The sequence below is a fragment of the Aquila chrysaetos genome, chromosome 11, assembly GCF_900496995.4.
Source record: "Aquila chrysaetos chrysaetos chromosome 11, bAquChr1.4, whole genome shotgun sequence".
In the NCBI taxonomy this organism is placed as follows: domain Eukaryota; kingdom Metazoa; phylum Chordata; class Aves; order Accipitriformes; family Accipitridae; genus Aquila; species Aquila chrysaetos.
In genome coordinates this window covers 24,179,090-24,195,895 of record NC_044014.1, presented here as the reverse complement: position 1 = coordinate 24,195,895, position 16,806 = coordinate 24,179,090, and the positions used below count along the sequence as shown (strand labels likewise).

Below are 16,806 nucleotides of genomic sequence, written 5' to 3'. Positions count from 1 at the left end.
AGGAAAAGCAGCAACACAAAGGGGGTAGGTACACCACAGTAATGTAGTGAGCTGAGAGAAAGAGAGAACAATCGGATGATGAAAGGCAAAACGTTCCCTGAAATGAGCTTCTAAAAAAGCACAGAGAGAATGTGTGTGTGGTGGAGAAGGAGTTGTCTCAAAATGCTGTGTTTGTTCCCTGGAGGCTCCCGTGTGCTATAATTGAGTCAACATGTCAAAGTGAAGTATGTGGCGAGCTTCGGGAGCAGGGGAAAACTGCTGCTTCTGCACATACAGGGCTTGGATGAACCCCCGTCTTAGAGCAATAATAAGCACTCTGCTTTTGCATTGCTGAAGCCACAACACAACAGAATAGCTGTCCAACCAAGCTCTATAGCTGATGTTTCTCTAAGCATTGCTTTAAATCTTTGTTTGGTTGGGAAGCTAAGAATAATTGGCTTTGACTTTGCTTCTGATGCGGATGTGAATGAAGAAGATGAACAGAGGGGAAGATGACTGAATGTGCTATTGAGATACACGCAATGCAAGCTGCAAGGGCCTTCCTTAATTTATTTCTAAATCTCAAAGAAACAAATGTCTGTATGTCTTATAATATTTCTTATGTTGGTGTAATGTTTTGGGGATATACTGACGTTTCTTTATTGTCTGATTTTTGTGTTTTAAATGGATGGAAAAGGGATGATTACAACACTTTGTCCTGGCGGATAGTTGCAGCCTTTGGCTGTGTGACTTCATGCATGATGCTGCACTGGCAGCTCTCTCCATGGCCATAGCTCACTGCAGCATTGCCCTAGAAATTCACATGAACTTGAAAATCCTTTAAAGCCAATGTTTCCATGCTAACAAGCTAATTTTGTCTTGATTGTTTTTATGTAGAGTCTTTACCTTTGGCGCGTTCATATTTTATAAATCATGCTTACTGACATATTTGATGTTCTGATTGTTTCCATAGTGACAGCAATGGCAGAAACCTGCAAAAGGAAGGTGACAGCATTGTATTTTCAAGATTAACTGTTTTATAGAGGAATGGTTTGAGGGGGTGGGAATATAGTAGATTTTTTCCAAGCAGTCACAGAATATTTAGGAGTACTTACTTGGAGGTCAGAGAGAAAAGGCAGCAGGACAGAAGGATTGGTCTGGTATTTTGGCATTTGTTTGTGTGGGGAAGCAGTGAACACAAGGCCAGCCTAGAAAATGTGAGATGTTTTCAGCAACATGTCTCTTTTCTTGCAGCTCCAAAAGATGATGAAATTTCAAAATGCAGAAAACTGCAGTGTAAAATTATTTTCACAGAAGAGGTAGAAGTTAACATGCCTGTGAGACAATGTGTAACGTACTTTTGTTTCATAATTTTTCCCTTCCAAATTCATAACCTAAGTGCAGGAAGCTTTTTAGATTAGAAATCAGACACTTAAAAAGCCATTAGTGAAAGCTTCAACCTCCTTTTATTCCTCTGGTAAAATCAGCTGTCTGATTTTATTTTCTGGGAAGCAAGGCTTTATCCCCCTTCATTACACATCATAGTACCTGTGTTTGTCAGTAAGATACCTTGAGAGAATGCAGGTGTTTGATTAGAGTCCATGTTGCAGCAGAGGGTTGTTTTAAAGCATTTTGTAGGAGAGACAAGCCTCCCTAGTGTGTCCTTTTGGAGTAGGTGTTGATGCTTCTGTCTGCAGCGTGGTCACTTGAAACAGTTGCCTGAATTATAACGTATGCCCACCTTTCTTATATCAGCACAGACAAGTGGGAGGAGATAATGTGAGAGATGCTTGTAAACGATGTTAAATATTTTCTTATGGAGACTAACCCTTTTCTCTGAAGTGTTTGATAGCATTCAGAGTGTGCTTCCCCTCCCCACCACTATCACAGTGCCTAGGATCTGCGGTCAGGTTTGGGACCTTACACCCAGGTAGTTCTGCCTAGGAAGAGTAGGTCAGCCTGAACTGCCCATCTCCACAGGTGGCAGGTACATCTCCTGCCCTGGGGAAATCAAGCAGGCTGGTAGTAAGACACAGGTGCTACACTCCAATTTAACACATTGTTAAATTCAGATCTCTTATGCCTTCCAGCCAAAATATGGCATCATACTGTAAACTGAATTCGTGTTACATCTTATTACACTGGGGAAGAGAAGCCGGCAGCTGGGAACTTCTGTTGCCTTGAAAGTTGGAGAAGTTACTTATTTTTCTGTGCCTGAGGCCTCTTAGGTCACATCTGCATTGGTACCTCAGCTGGTTCTTCCATTATTTTGGTATCTTAGGACTGGGGGTGCATAAAAATATGTAATTTATGGTTCTTTATTTGCAACATTTTGGTCAGCTGGCATGTAGAGAAGTGTTTTGATTCTGGTTTTCCCTTCACCCCTCTGAAGGGGAAGTTTCTCTGTTTTGTACCAGCTGGAGTCATTGTGTGTAAAACTGGAAAGTGCTTTAGAAATTGTGGGAACAGTTAGTTGTAGCAGAAAGGCTGGAGTAAATTGTGCCATCTGTTCTAAATACTGTCCTCTTATTTGCAGAATGATACAGAATTAAATGAAATTAGTTTCTTCTTAAGGGACAGGTTTGTTTATAGATAGTTAAGCTGTTGAGATGCTGACTTAGTGGGAAAATAAGAAGATTCATTAAGATGTGTTCCCTCCATTCCTCCTCACCCCCCCCAAAAAATCCCCAAACCCATTGTTTTTGCATTATTTACACTGATGGACCTTTAAGGCATAGCTTAGTGCTGTGCCTTAAGTAGTATCCTGTGTCCCAAGCATATGTTGGACATCACTTGTATTTCAGTAACATTATGAAATGTAGACAGAAATAGACATTTAGACATGCCACTGTCATATGAACCTTGTATCTAATTTCTTCATCTGTAAAACTCACTTACAATTTGCAGCCATTTCTGATCCCCCTTAGAACAAAAGGGTAGTGGTTTTCTTTTTTGCACTGTTAGTGATAGCAGTTAGTGCTGATTCATTTGCATTGACCCCCCCCCTTGCTGCTTGTTAAAAGATTAGCTTTATTTGCAGAGGTATCACGGTGTGCTTAATTTGGCTTGCAGAATCTTTGTAGCTGTTTTAATCTTATATGAAATAGGTAAAATCCAAGAGGAAATTGGGAATGAAAAAAAAAAAAGAAACCAACTATTCACATGTAAATTTACCCATTAAAGCTGTAGACCATATAGATTTAGGTAGTGTTGCATTCATTTCTTGAAGTAGAACTTTCCCTTAAGTCTCAGAAAAACACCTGCAAAGAATAAAGCATTTCTTACATGTCTTTTGCTCCTGGTTCCAATTACAGGCAGCTGTCTAATTTATACTCAATGAAAACAGCTAATTGTGCCCTTGTAAACTTTGTCAGTTTAGAGGAACAGATATTTATTTGCATGAAAACGTTTGTGTGTGAAAAACTGAAAACCTTTACTGCAGATACAGCATTTCAGAGTTCAAAACATATATGCCTCTAATGCTCTTCTAAAAGCTCTTCCTTCATTGGTTGATAGCTTTCACCTCTCCATGTGTCATTAATGTGTAGTGCTATTGCAAGTTCTTGGATAACAGATTGAGGTGACTTTGTGTGTGTTGTTTTAGATACAATTAGCCAAACAAATTGTTAGGGCTCTTGTAGTCATTTGCTTTCTGTCTGTTATAAAACATGAAACTCTTATGATGCAAAGGATTTTGCATTTATTCTTTTTGTTTCTGAAGTAGTGGAAAGATTGTTTAATGGATGATGTTGAATGCGAGTTCCTATTTTAGGAAAAGTTTTTAAAACACTCTAATTAAAAAAAGAAAAAAATATTTAACCTAAAGTATATTAAAATTTCAATCCTATGGCATTCTGAAGATCTTTACCCTTATGGGGATGGTCTGTATAAATCATGCTGATTCTTTTGAAGAGGTTTTTATTAAACTCTTCTCTTTGATTAATTTTGTGGCACACTTGAAGTTAGGAAGCTATGGAGTTAGTATCATTTTGCTTATTAGAGAAATATGTTTTGATAAAATTGTATGTAAGAAGTCCATCCCTCCCCTTTTGGGGTGGTGTGTCTGCAGTGGGAAATGACTGGTAGATCAGTGGTACGGTGTGTTCTTTTACTGATGACACACGTGTTATGTCTTAAGTCGACTCAGTCTGTGTACTCTCTGTCCATTTCTCTTGAAATGACTTGTATTGAGAATAGTTTAGAGGTGTTTCAGCCATGGTTGTCAATTTACATCAAGATGCTTTGGCTTTCCAGAATGCTGTCCTCAGAATTTTTTGAGGTCTGGACTTCTTGGAAGAATTTTGTGTGCTTTCTAATCATGTTTTTTAGGCTTTTTTATTCCCAGAAACCATCTTAGTGTATGCTTTGAAAGATTCATGTGTAGTATTTTTACTGTTTTGTCCTCTGAATCTTTATCATTGAGTATCTGTCTTTTTTGCTTGCTTTTTCTCACTTCTGCATTTCAGCCAGGTAAAATAGGAGTTTTATTCCATGATGTTCCTAAGTGTAAATTTGTAGTTCTTTTGCCATATTTATTAGAAATTCTTTTGTTAAGCTGGAATGAAATTGGGAATGTCAAACCAAAAAATAAATATTCCTTTCCCACAGCAGATGAACTTTTGATATTGACAGGATCTGCAAACCTGTTAACCTAAAAACTGCATAAATTATTTCTGTGGTGGTGACTGTTTTCTGACCTGAAATCAAAACAGGTGTTTATTCCTCAGATGGTGATGATAAGTTAATGTGTTGTTTAATCTCAGAAGTAAGAATTCCTTAAAAAAAAAACCAAAAAACCCCAACAAAACAGAATTGTAGCTTCAGAGATGTAGAAGCCTGAGATGTTGCCTTTTTTTGCCCATGATGTTCAGTGGGGTAGATGTTGGCCTGGGTGGAGATTGCTGGACTTGAGTCTTTTGCCCTGTCAACTTGATAAATGCCCACTTCTCTGGTGTCATTATTCTGGGGCTGAAGGGTTCTGGTTTACATGAACTAAGAGGGCATTGAGGACCAGAAAAGCATCTTAGTGAACAGTGACTCGTGGCTGCCCTGCCAGTCCCTCCACTGTTCTGGCTTTTAGCCAGGGGTTTTTGCTGTTGTGTTAATTTATGGCATAGTATCAGTCTCTGTGAGTACCTGTGAATATGGACTATCTGATTGACTAAGCATCCCTCAAGGTTGTGAGCAGGAACAGGAGAGTATTTGGTCTCCACCGTTTCCACGTGTCAGGCGAATCAGCCTGGGGCTTCGGTATCTCTCTGGTGTATGAAAACACCTTTCAAGACATCTTCTCTTGGACACTCTAAATTCTGGCTCAGTCTCAGCTGTGTTGGTCAGTGGATGGATACTTAACTCAAAACTTGACATATTTGCTAAGTTTTATTGTATTTATTTTCTTTTTTAATGTAGAAAAGGATTGTTCATTTCCCTATTTTAATGTGGTACTTCAGGGAATAGCTGTAGTAAGGCGTTCTGCTGCTAAATCATAGCACTGTTACAGCGTAGTCGCTTCACATGTTAATTTTCTTGGTAGGCATGACAAGGTTTTCAGAGCAGGCATCTACTTTAAAAAGTTTAATTTAGTTCTGGGTTCACAGTTGTGGCAGCAGAAAATCTGTTTGTTCCTCGAGCAGGTGCAATACAGGATGCTAGGACATGACATTGCCAATGCTGTTCTACTACTGACATTCACCACTGGTTCAGGTTCACCACTGGTTCACTTCTCTGTAAAATTGCTGCCAGTTGAGATGATAGCTTTTGTAATGCGAGACCTGTGTGGAGACCACCAAACTCGATCAGAACCAAAGTCGGCTTCGTTCTCAGCCAGCCTGGAGCTATTGCTGTATCCCAGCTTTTATTATTGCATGACAGGCACACATGGTGTGCAGTCCTTTGAATGTTGGCTGTGCTGTACTGTTTATTCTTCTGTTTTGGGAAGCTGGATAAGACCTCGATTCTGTGTGGGCATTCTTCTCTCCTCACTTCAGTACCTCTCGGTAGGGTGCCTTTTGAGATGCTGGCTTTAGCCAATTCATAGTAGAGTTGTTTCCAAAATGTGTATCTTGTTGGTGAGGCACATCCACATGCCCTTTCTGGTGGCTGTAGGAAAACACACAGTAGGACAGTACAGTTGGTACGGCGCTCTGTTCTTGGAATGCTTTTTAGCACATTTCTGAATATTGGTAACTTTGTCAGTGTCTTCCCCCTTGCCTGAAGCATGCTGCTAGAACAGATTTGGGGAAGGTTTTCATTTGTATGGGTATAGTTTTTGGATCACAGGAAGACAAGTGGATGATGTTAGTAGGCGGCAAGCCTTTGAAGTACCGTTAGAATCAACTTCAGAGAGAAAGAAAATCCCTTCCCTGAGCTACAGATAAACAACAATGCTTTCAAACCTTCAAGAGGATCAAGGTGAAACTCGGTGAACAGCAAGTGCAGAGAAGATGATCCTGCTTTGTGACAAGTGGCAAAAATACCTTCTTTCCTTTTTGTCCTCCCATAACAAAGCAAAATAACAAAGTACTTTGAGATTGTTCTATGAAAGGAACATAAAAAGCTTTTTATGTTAAATATCTTCATCTTGATAGATGTGGGGAGAATATATTTTGAAAGGGATGGAAATATCTCCTTGGAATTCTGAAATATCTTCAAAAGTAAATGAAAAGAACTGAATTAATCTGATTGTGCGGATGCATTTAGCAGCATTTATTTGCTTATTTAGACTCACAGGAGACCGACATCTTCTAACTGATGTGTGTCACTCCCAGTTTGGTTGGCTTTAGCTGGGAGAGGGAGAATGGAACAGTCTCGTTTATCTTTTCCTTGTTAAATCCTTCAAGAAAGAAGGAAAATACTTCTGAACCGTGCATCTGAAGTACATTTCAAAAGGTAAATATGACCCCCTTTACCTAAGGAAAAGGCTGTCTTGGGAAGATGAGTTGGAGAACAGTAGAAAGTGGTGGCAGAAGTGAAATGACTATTGGATTGTTCCCTCCAAGGTTCCCTTTTGCTTTTTCCAAGATTCAAAGTCTTGGAAGACAAAGGGGAAAATTAAACACATTTTCTCAGAGGAGGAAAGTATTTTTCAAAAGCAAGAATGTATTCACATGGCCTTGAAATGGTTGGTGGTGGATAAAGGCAGATGTTCAGTGGACAGGGGTGTGTATAAACATGCCTTATGGATTGCAATGTCATGAATGGTAAATAAAGACTTAACATAAGAAACTGAAAGCTGAATGTCCAAAATTCAAATAGGAACAATGAAGAAAAATTGATGTTTTTAAAAAAACTATGATTTTTTTTAAACATATTTGCTGATACATGAGGACTACTGGGAGAACTCAAAACAACTCTGCAGGTCGCCTTTAACAAAAAGCTCACTGTATAGATAAGGCTATAAAAAAAGTACCACACAAGAGCATGTCCCATATGCAATACAAAAGTGAGAACAAACTCGGAATTGAGAGGTGGTGGGTTTGGCTGGGGGAGGGAGATTTAAATGTGTCCTTCAGGAAAGAATCTGTGTAAAGAATTGAGAAAGAAATAAGATGGCAGCGGCAGCAGCCAGGATTTGCAGAGCTTTTCAGTCCTTTGTTTGGTTATCTTGCATAAGTGCTTTAGCCAGAGACTCAGTAGCTGCATGGGGCCAGCTTGGAACACAAACGTGCATGAATCCAAATGTAATTTCCCTGTTGTGCACATTCTGGCTGTGACAGCGTAAGTTATGAATGTAAAATAGCAGAAAAAAAAGTTCAGAAGATGGCCAGGCCTGAAATGTTAATAAGAACTGACTTACCCAGAGCTCCCATGAGCTTGGCAAAGGTGCTGCCCGAATTTTAAGTCTAGCTGCTTCCATGCTTCATTTTGGTGTGCCTTGTAGAAGAAGAAATACGCTGTTTCTCTGTGCATCTAAGTGATTCAGCATAACAGAAATAACAAACATTTACTTCCATGTAAGATGCAAAGCAGGCAAAGAGGGTGATGCTAATTCTCCACTCCGGTTTGTGGTCAGTGCTGGCACACAGACTGAGTTGGCGTCAGTGGCTTCAATCTGTAGACATGAAGTACCGTATAGGGAACGACAGTATCTTTTCCCTCTCAGGCAGTCCTGTTTTCTGTGGGGCAATAATCTGCAGCTTTCCCTAATTCCCAGTGTTCAGAAGATATTTGTTTTTCCTCTGGGGAGGACTGGTGCAGAATAAGGGATTTCCTCCCCCTACATAAAGGATGCATCATCATGGCCATGCGACAGCTTGTCTCAGGGACTGTGCAGGCAAGGAAGGGGCTTTTCCCTCTTCTACATGCAGCTTGCACAGCAAAGAGAAGTTGCAAAGTTTACAACTTTCCCTGATTCTTCAAGATCAGATTTTCCTAGGTCTGTCCTCTCTCTCTCTTTTTCCAACCTCCTTCCATCTCTCGTTACCATGGAGAATGAAATGCCAGTTCCATTCAAGTTGTCGGCTGAATAGGTTTTGAGGTTGATGGATGGTGAGAATCTCTTATCCCTCCTTCTCCAAACACCGCCCCTGCCTGGTTCTTGACATTTCACTTGCCAGAGACTGGCAGTCAGCGAGAGGGAGCTGAAAAGGAGGCTGGCAGTGTCCTGCTGAGATGCTCTTTCAGTTCCGTGGATGAAATCAGCAGCCGTGAGGAGGTCTTAAGGACTTCAGTGCAGAGCCTTGTCCTCAAGCTGGCTGAGGCATGAATGCTCACTTGAGTGCGTGCTCCCACTTCCCCAAAGCACCCAGGGAAGGGAAGATTCATGTAGGAGACTTGATCCTGCTTATGACTCTGTTTCAAGGGGTGATGTAACCTCTGCAATGTAAAGGGAAAGGTAAGGAATGAATGAATACAACGCATGCTCTGGCATAACCTGTTCCTCTCGTATATACTTCTTTTAGCCTTCATCTTTGTGCCACGTCACATGAGAAGTGGAATTTCTTTGCTGCAGTCTGACTTGCCTGGTTTCCTGGCTGCGATGCTGAAGTTAGCAGGAGAGTCTGTGTTTAGTGGGTTTCTAACAGTCCCTGTATGCACTGGTTGCCTACATGCGGTATTATCAGTGCAGAGTCAAAACAGCTTTCTGAGTAAGGTACCTTTTAATAACAAATATGTAGAATTGTGGATCTTGACAGGCCCAGGTTGAAATGTGATGTTGGGGATATTGCTGAAGTGCATGAAATGGAGCTACAAAGCAGAAAAATCAAACTGATAGCACTGTAAAATTACACAGAAAATATTTCTTTGTTGTGATTTATTACTTTTCATACACGATAACTATGGCTTTGGAGGGGATCAGGAGAATTTTCAGCTTATGCTGAAAGGCTTAAGCTTGTCCTTTTTACTGGAGTTGTTTTGACTGCTGACCACTTAATAGAGTTTGGGAGAAGTGAATACCTGGCATTGTTTGGTAGGTGTGTGGATTTCGCTTCTGGAAGTAATGGTTAGTAAATTATATGACTTTTAGAATTTAAATTCAGACATTTTTTCCAGCTAGAAGCATTCCACGAACATATACTCGTTGGGAGAGAGAAGGTATTTTTGTGAGCTTTCTGCAAAAGCCCACTGTGTGAGGACCGTACCAGCATAGGAATTAATTAATACTGGTGGTGTACTTTAGCAGGTGGCATTTCAATTTGTTTAAGGTCATATGTGGAAATTTATTTTGGGTGCTTTTGAAAAGCTGTGTTTGATAAACGTTTGTGAACTCTTTCTTTCAGTACATCTTTTCAGAGCACTGCCCTGATAAATATTTCCACACCTTCTATATGTTCCTAAACTTGCTAAACAAATACATCTTTCTACACTATCACCAACAGCTTTTGCATCTGTCTTAGCTCCTTGAGAGTTCGCTTACCATTTGATGCTTTATGTCCTGTTTGTTGTTGGATTGTTGTCTCCCTGCTGGAGTTTTCCTACCATGCGGTCGCTTTTCGTGTTGTGCAAGCCACTTCCAAATTGCTAATGTTAGCTGTTCGACCACTGGTGTGTTAAAAGGGAATTTTTAATTCCTGCATCAGAAAGGCATATGTGTATGTCAATACATACAAAATAAAAATAGAAACATGTATATGAAATATGTATGAATATACCATCCCATTCCTTAATTAGTTTATTGTAAAGATTGTAGTAGTATTTTTGTCCCCAAAGCTAGGGATTCCCTAGAGAGATGCATGCATAGTGGACCCGATTACCCATGACTTTTAGTTATATGAGATAATATGCAGGACTTTCATTTCCTGTTTGAACCTGGTTGGCTGGGGTACTGCAAAAAACTTAGATTTTCAAAAATACACTGCTGAAGCAGCTTCTTTTTGTCATAAATGCATCACCCATGTCAGATGGAGTTGAGAGAAAGTGATACAGGGAGGAGAAAAGGGGGGGAAGTCCATTGGGACACAGAACGATACTGTAGTTTGGGATTAGCTTCCTAATAGGCACTCAGCTTCATCTTACCATTTGTAAGGGCTAGGGGAAAGGGTGAGCATCTGTTTTAACACGGTGATTTTGAGTGAGCTGAAACAGCATCAGTATCAAGGCTTGCATGTGTGTTTCCATTTATTCTGTTAATCTGCTGGGGTTTTTTGATTTAGATACTGCTTTATTAAAAAAAATAGACTCCTACCTGCTTATGAGTTTGCATGAGATGAAATCCCCAATCTTTTGCTCCCACTCTGTTTGTGAGGATTGTTATGCTAATAATTCTAGAGGTTGTCAAAAATTTTTCTGGGTATTTTTGACAGGTTTCAACTTCTGAAAAAAGATCTTCCAGTTTTCAAAATGGGTATATTTAGATTCACTTTGCCCTCTGAAATGCAATCTCCTCTTCCCCTCACCAAGATTGACCCTTACTTGATTGTTTGGGTTTTTTTATTTTTATGTTTTCCCTAATGACAATTGGACTGACTTCATAACAACAACAATAATAAATTTTATTATTAGGACACATCTGGTAGCTTCTCTGCTTCATTCCATCTGGTCTTTGGTTAAATTATTTTGGGAAAATTTTTTAATGTCCCACTCATTATAGATTTAGAGTTGTTTGATTCATTTTTTCCTTCTCCTTTCTCATCTGAACAGTAGCCACGGCTTGTCATTTTCTTACGTTGCCCTAAAGCCTCCTGGCTGCTATTTATGTACAGGCAACTGGAGGAAGATCCAGCTCTAAACCTCCTTCAGTTTGCTAGATGTTTTACTTCACCTTTTCCTCAGTGATCAGCGCCTGGGTTTCCATTCAGAGCTTTCCCAGGCAGTGCAGCATGGAACTGACCTTGTTTGCTTCAGCTCCACTGCTGTCCCCGGTGCCCCAGTCAGTGAGGACGGGCAAAGCTTTGTGCACTGCAGCTGGGGAGAAAGCCCCGAGTGGAGCAGCAGACGGAAGCTGTCTGCCTACAGATTTACGAAGACAGCTCTTCACTGATTTGTAGTATGCAAGTTACCTTTATAACCTTAAAGTCTGGAAAATTAATTTTAGTTTAGCTTTTGCCAAGGCTTCCTACCTGCTCTGGTTGAGTGAATTTTTAAGCCCTGGTCTATACGCAAAGAATGAGCATCATGCTCTCCAGTTGCTCATTCTCTTGCCTCAAGTGTCATTTACTGGAATCTCTCTACCTTTTGCCTCCTGTAAAATGTAAACTGAATTACAGGCATATAATTAAATCAACATATTAAGTGTGTGAGGAATGAGAGGAGTGGGGATTTTGATGGCCATGTCCACAGGCAGAATATTAAAACCTATGATATCAGGTATCTAAGCTATTTTCTAGTGTATTGAGAGCACTGGTTGTGTAAGAACAATTTCCAGCTGAGACGAAATGTGTTTCTGTGCTAGGTCAGCACAACAGGCGATCATTTCCCCTTACCTGGCAGAGCGGCTGCTCCATAAACCATGTGGTTGCTAGTTAAAAGACTCAGATGTGCTGTATTACTGCTCATCAGGGATGGGGAGATTTGAATAATTGCTAAATACTTGTGAGGGTTTGACTGGAAGAAATGTGACAATTTCAGGTACTGTGCATTTGCTTTTGCCTGTAATCCCTGTCCAAGTCACTCTGTTGCATCTGGCTTACTTTATTTTTAAAATTCCCTTGGTCAGTGTCTGAGACTGATTTTCTGCCTGATTTTTTGTGCCTAAATGTCATGCACATAGTATTGGTGCTTGCGTTATCTATAGATGTAGAGCATTGGATTCTCAGAGCTGAGACTTTTTATTTATTTTGTTTATTTTACATTACGCATAGCAACTGAAGTTCCTGTTGTCTTGCCATAACCCAAACTTGGAACACAAAATCAAAATGAAAAACTGTAAACCAAAATACAGCACAGGAGGCATGACAAGAATTGGGATTAATCTTTTTAATGTAAATGCCCTCTAACCTTGGATTTCTGAATAGTTGTTTGATGTCAGTTTACCATAAAGACTAGGAATAGCAAGCTAGTGTGGGTTGGGGTTAAATTTGGGTGCAACGTAAAGGATGCCCCCTTATAATTTGTGTAGAGTATGCCTTAAGGCCAGCTGCTGGCTATTTCAGATGTGTCCCTGTGAAATCCTCTCCGTTAGTCTTGTTCCAGAGCTGTAGCACTCTATACCAGTACATCCCTCCCCACCCAGTCTGGTTATCTTTTGTTATCTCTGTATTGCTCTTTTCCAGCTGTGATATTGGATTTTTATTCTATCAGTAGAGCAGAAAGATAGGAGAAAGCAGGGATATCTGAAAGTGGTATTTGCTTCTGTTTTAAATAAAAGTTCACAGCAGAGGGACACTGTAGAAGAAACAGGAGGGCACACTAGGGAGAGCTTTTGAAAATGCTGCTTGTATTTCACTCTTGTTCAGGGTTTTGACTCCTAGAACATATTCAAAGTTTGTCACCATTTTACAGTTTAAAAGTCTAGATGGAAATAACCAGTGTCTCCGTTGCATAGTGATTCTTGAGATTTAGGACTAGACACACATGCGCGCAAAAAACCATGGTCTAATGGACTAGGACATTCTCTAGCGAGCCTCTATATCCCTTGCTTTCCCCTATAGGCTGTATAATAAAGATACTGTTTTGTGAAAGGTGATCTCAGACTATGCTTCTCCTGGAAAGGTCAGTGTTGCTCTCATCTGCCATGGTTGTGGTATTTCTGTCTTGCTTCAGTTTCTGAGCTATAGGGTGCATTTGATCAGCTCCTAAATCTGACTGACTGATAATAATTTTTTGGTGGATTAGTTGTTTGGATCAGTGTGCTATGAATAGCCAGGGATTGTGGTTCCACCTTTTTGCTGGTAGCCACTAACGTTGGTTTATGCTCCTTGTGGAACTGTACCCTGAAGCTATTAACCCTCCTCTGTAATAAGCTTTTTGATAACCGACTGAGCACAGAGCAATATTATGTTGCAGTTTCTTCTCCTATAAGTAGTATCTCAATGTAGTATAACAACTGTGTATGTGTGAGTTGTGATGTCCTCTTACGTAGGGGTTTTCAGACTCAGTTGGGCTGAGTATCATCTGCAGGAGTAACATCACCTCTGGGCCGAGCTGGCATGGCCATAGGTGGAAGCACAGTTCTGTTCCATCCTCCTCTGTCTTCTGTCATATTTGCTCTCTCTTGGACCTAGCCCCGTAGGACCAATTACCTCTTCCTTATTTCCTGGGACCTTAAACTTGTGTTTCCGTCTATGCTTCACAACCCTGCAAATCAGGCGTTGCTTGAGGTTAATCACAAACACTAAACTCATGCTCCCGTATGTCTTCCTGCAATGGCTGTGCTCCTGAGCAATGCTGAGCAGCAGAAGCTGCCTGTACACAAAGCAGCATGGTAGTGACCTCAGTCAAAAGACATTAACTGCCTTGGTGGAGGAGCTGGCCCCAGCATTCAGATGAGAACCAACAAGATGCCATCGGGAGTTGGCATCATGTACTAACTTGGAAATTGTTTTCAAGGTTCTCTGCTTCGGTAGTTGGTCTTCAGAGGCAGTATGAATCTTTTATTACCTTTACCCAAATGTGCTTTTTCTTGATTTCTGGGGAAGGGAGTTATACAGTAAAGGAGGTGGCTTCTAGTCCCATCTTTCCATTTCCATATTTTATCTAACAGTTACTTCAGTTGTTTGAAGTACATGGGTTTGTTACTCTGTATCATGGATATAAATAGATGCCAGTAGCATGAGGCCTTATCAGCTGTGAGCAGCTGTACTTGCCTTTTCATTTTAAATCTAGGCACCTAAATTGCAGATGAACAACAAAACTTGGTTTTCTGGAAAGTAAAACTTTTACATTCTTGGGAATTTGTTGAAAGCTGTTGCCTCTGTGCTTGAAGAAAACTAGCATTAACCTTTCTGGGGAAGGCTGTGACCTGTTTGTTGGAGCTCAGAGTTAAGTTCAGGGTGGTGAGTATTAAGGTCTGTAGTGGTGTGGTTTTGAAGTGCTGTGTATGTATGGACACTCATGCTTAATTAAGTATATTACTTGCATATATTGGACAGCCTAGAGAGTCAAGTCTGATTTCCTTGAGAGTATCATCTTTATACTCTTTGCAGAAGTGGCTCTTGGGGAATGCCTGAGGATGCTGGGAAGTGAAGAGGAATACACACAGGCAAAACTTTAGAGAACAGGATTTCAAACACTACGTGAGGGATGTTGCAAGTAGCCTCTGTAAGCATGATAAGTTAATTTTTCACCTCTGAATTACTGTGTAGGCACTGAAATTGGCCTTTTCTATTTAATTTTTATGGCTAATGTTTTATTTTCCATGGATACATTATTCAGGTAACAAGTTATCCATACAGAAATCCCAGGCTCAGACCTGGAAGCAGTACATAGGTTTTTGCATGGCTCAGACCCTGAGCTAATTCACCTGCTGAACCTTTGCCAGCTTTGTTCAGAGCCACTGCTGGTGTCTCTGCTTTGTGCTCCCGGAACATGGGACGCTGGGAAGCTGGCTTTGGAGGAGCTGGAGGAGCATTCGGTAGCCAGCTGGAGCCTACAACTTGTGGATTTGGGCTGAAGCTCTGGCTCTGCAAGACTTAGAGCCATGGAGCTGATGATAGCAGCAGTTCTAGGAGGGATGACTGGTAAAAGAGTACCATAATATTGTGATCCCTTCTTCTTTGAGAGATTTGTCAGATGGGGTTTCTTACAGGGCTGCCTCTGTACCCCAACTAAGAGTGTTCCCAGAACCTGGAGCGCTGCGAAGTATGATGCACAGACACTGGGCTTTTGCCTCTGTGCAGCAGGGTTTGTGTGCTTGGGGTTTTCCGTTATCTGGCTATTCCCATCCCCCACTATCCTGGACAATGGAAAGCTGAATCAGTTTGTTAATGCTTGGTTGAAGGCGGTGTCTGACCAAGCTAAGAATCAAGTGTTTAGTTCAGATGTTTTCTCCTGGGATGCTCAATGTTTAGAACACTTATGGAAAAGATTGAGAGGGCAGATAATCCTGTACCTGACTCTGCTGCTAAATCCGTGTACCCTTGAATAATGGCTTTCTTCCTAAAAAAAACCTACTCAGTTCTTGAAGTATCTTTTATCTCTGTAGTATAAATGACAAAGATGCTTTTTTATTTTCCAGCTCCAGGTAAGCCTGTAGGCCTGTGTGGTTTGCATGTGCTAAGAAGTTGTATAGCAGAGTAAAATAAATGTAAAATTATTTTTAAATTATTTTATGTAAAATAAATATGTATTTATTTTATGAAATAAAAAAACAGGCAAATTTTCTTCTAGCAAAAAGTGTCGGGTTTTTCCCCCTTACACATTGTGTTGTAAAATTGTTAAAAAGTGTCCAAAAGGAGGTGTGCACAAATACACTACTTGCCATAGTGTAACCTCCCGTAGGAAGCAATGCTTTGCATGCCCAAAGAAGAGCAACGAAGCTGGTGAAGGGTCTGGAGAACAAGTCTTATGAGGAGTGGCTGAGGGAACTGGGGTTGTTTAGCCTGGAGAAGAGGAGACTTACGGGAGACCTTATAACTCTACAGCTACGTGAAAGGAGGTTGTAAGGAGGTGCGTGTCGGTGTCTCCTTCCAAGTAACAAGTGATAGGACAAGAGGAAATGGCCTCAAGTTGCCCCAGGGTAGGTTTAGATTAGATACTAGGAAAAAAATTTTCACGGAAGGGATTGTCAAGCGTTGGAACAGGCTGCCCAGGGGAGTGGTGGAGTCACCATCCCTGGAGTAGATGCGGCATTTAGGGACATAGTTTAGTGGTGGGCTTGGCAGCGTTAGCTTAATGGTTGGACTCAAAGATCTTAAAGGTCCTTTCCAACCTGAACAATTCTATGATTCTAATATTTACTTGTGTTTGCCCCTAAGGGGTAGAAAAGTGTTGTTCTGTCCTTGGGCTGTGGTAGTCTACAGAGAAGAAATTAACTGGGTTTGTTAGTTGTAAAATGTGTTGCCCTCTGACACTGAAGTTTTTGTTTTCTCCACCTGGTTTTGCAACATTTGTTATGCCAGTTCTTTAGTAGTGTTGTGTCTTACTGTGCAAGACATCGTTTGCTCACCTAGGAGAGCACCTCACTGTGCACTGGTTTTCTCCTTTCCGCTGGAATCCTGTGGTCTTCCTAGTCCTTGATTTAGCCTTTCTGCTTAACAGGTACAATAATGTGTAACAGACTGAGCAACAGCACACGGCTGAGCCTCCTCTTTCCTTCAGGAGCTTGTGACCAAAGGCTAGTCAAAGTAACACTCGATAATTCTTATTAACCTAGGAAAAAGGAGGAAAACAAAAATATCTGGCTGACAAAGATAAGACCAGTATGCCTACCTTACAGTTCTTTAATCTTTTTATTTTATTTGCAACTTTGGGTAATTTCTATTCAGTTCAGTTATTCCTGTTCCTGGCTGA

At 40.7% G+C, this 16,806-nt stretch overlaps 1 protein-coding gene across 6 annotated transcripts in view; it reads left to right on the top strand.

Moving 5' to 3' along the window:
* Positions 1-16,806, top strand: part of NDST2 (N-deacetylase and N-sulfotransferase 2) — a 141,865-nt gene that overhangs the window by 39,119 nt on the left and 85,940 nt on the right. The window contains exon 1 of one of the 6 annotated variants that reach the window (XM_030031487.2): positions 6,767-6,867. The exons of the other annotated variants lie outside the window; for them this stretch is intronic. The gene's annotated coding sequence lies outside the window, so the exon portion shown is untranslated. Of the gene's footprint in view, positions 1-6,766; positions 6,868-16,806 lie in introns of those variants that run through there. 6 annotated transcript variants of the gene reach the window in all.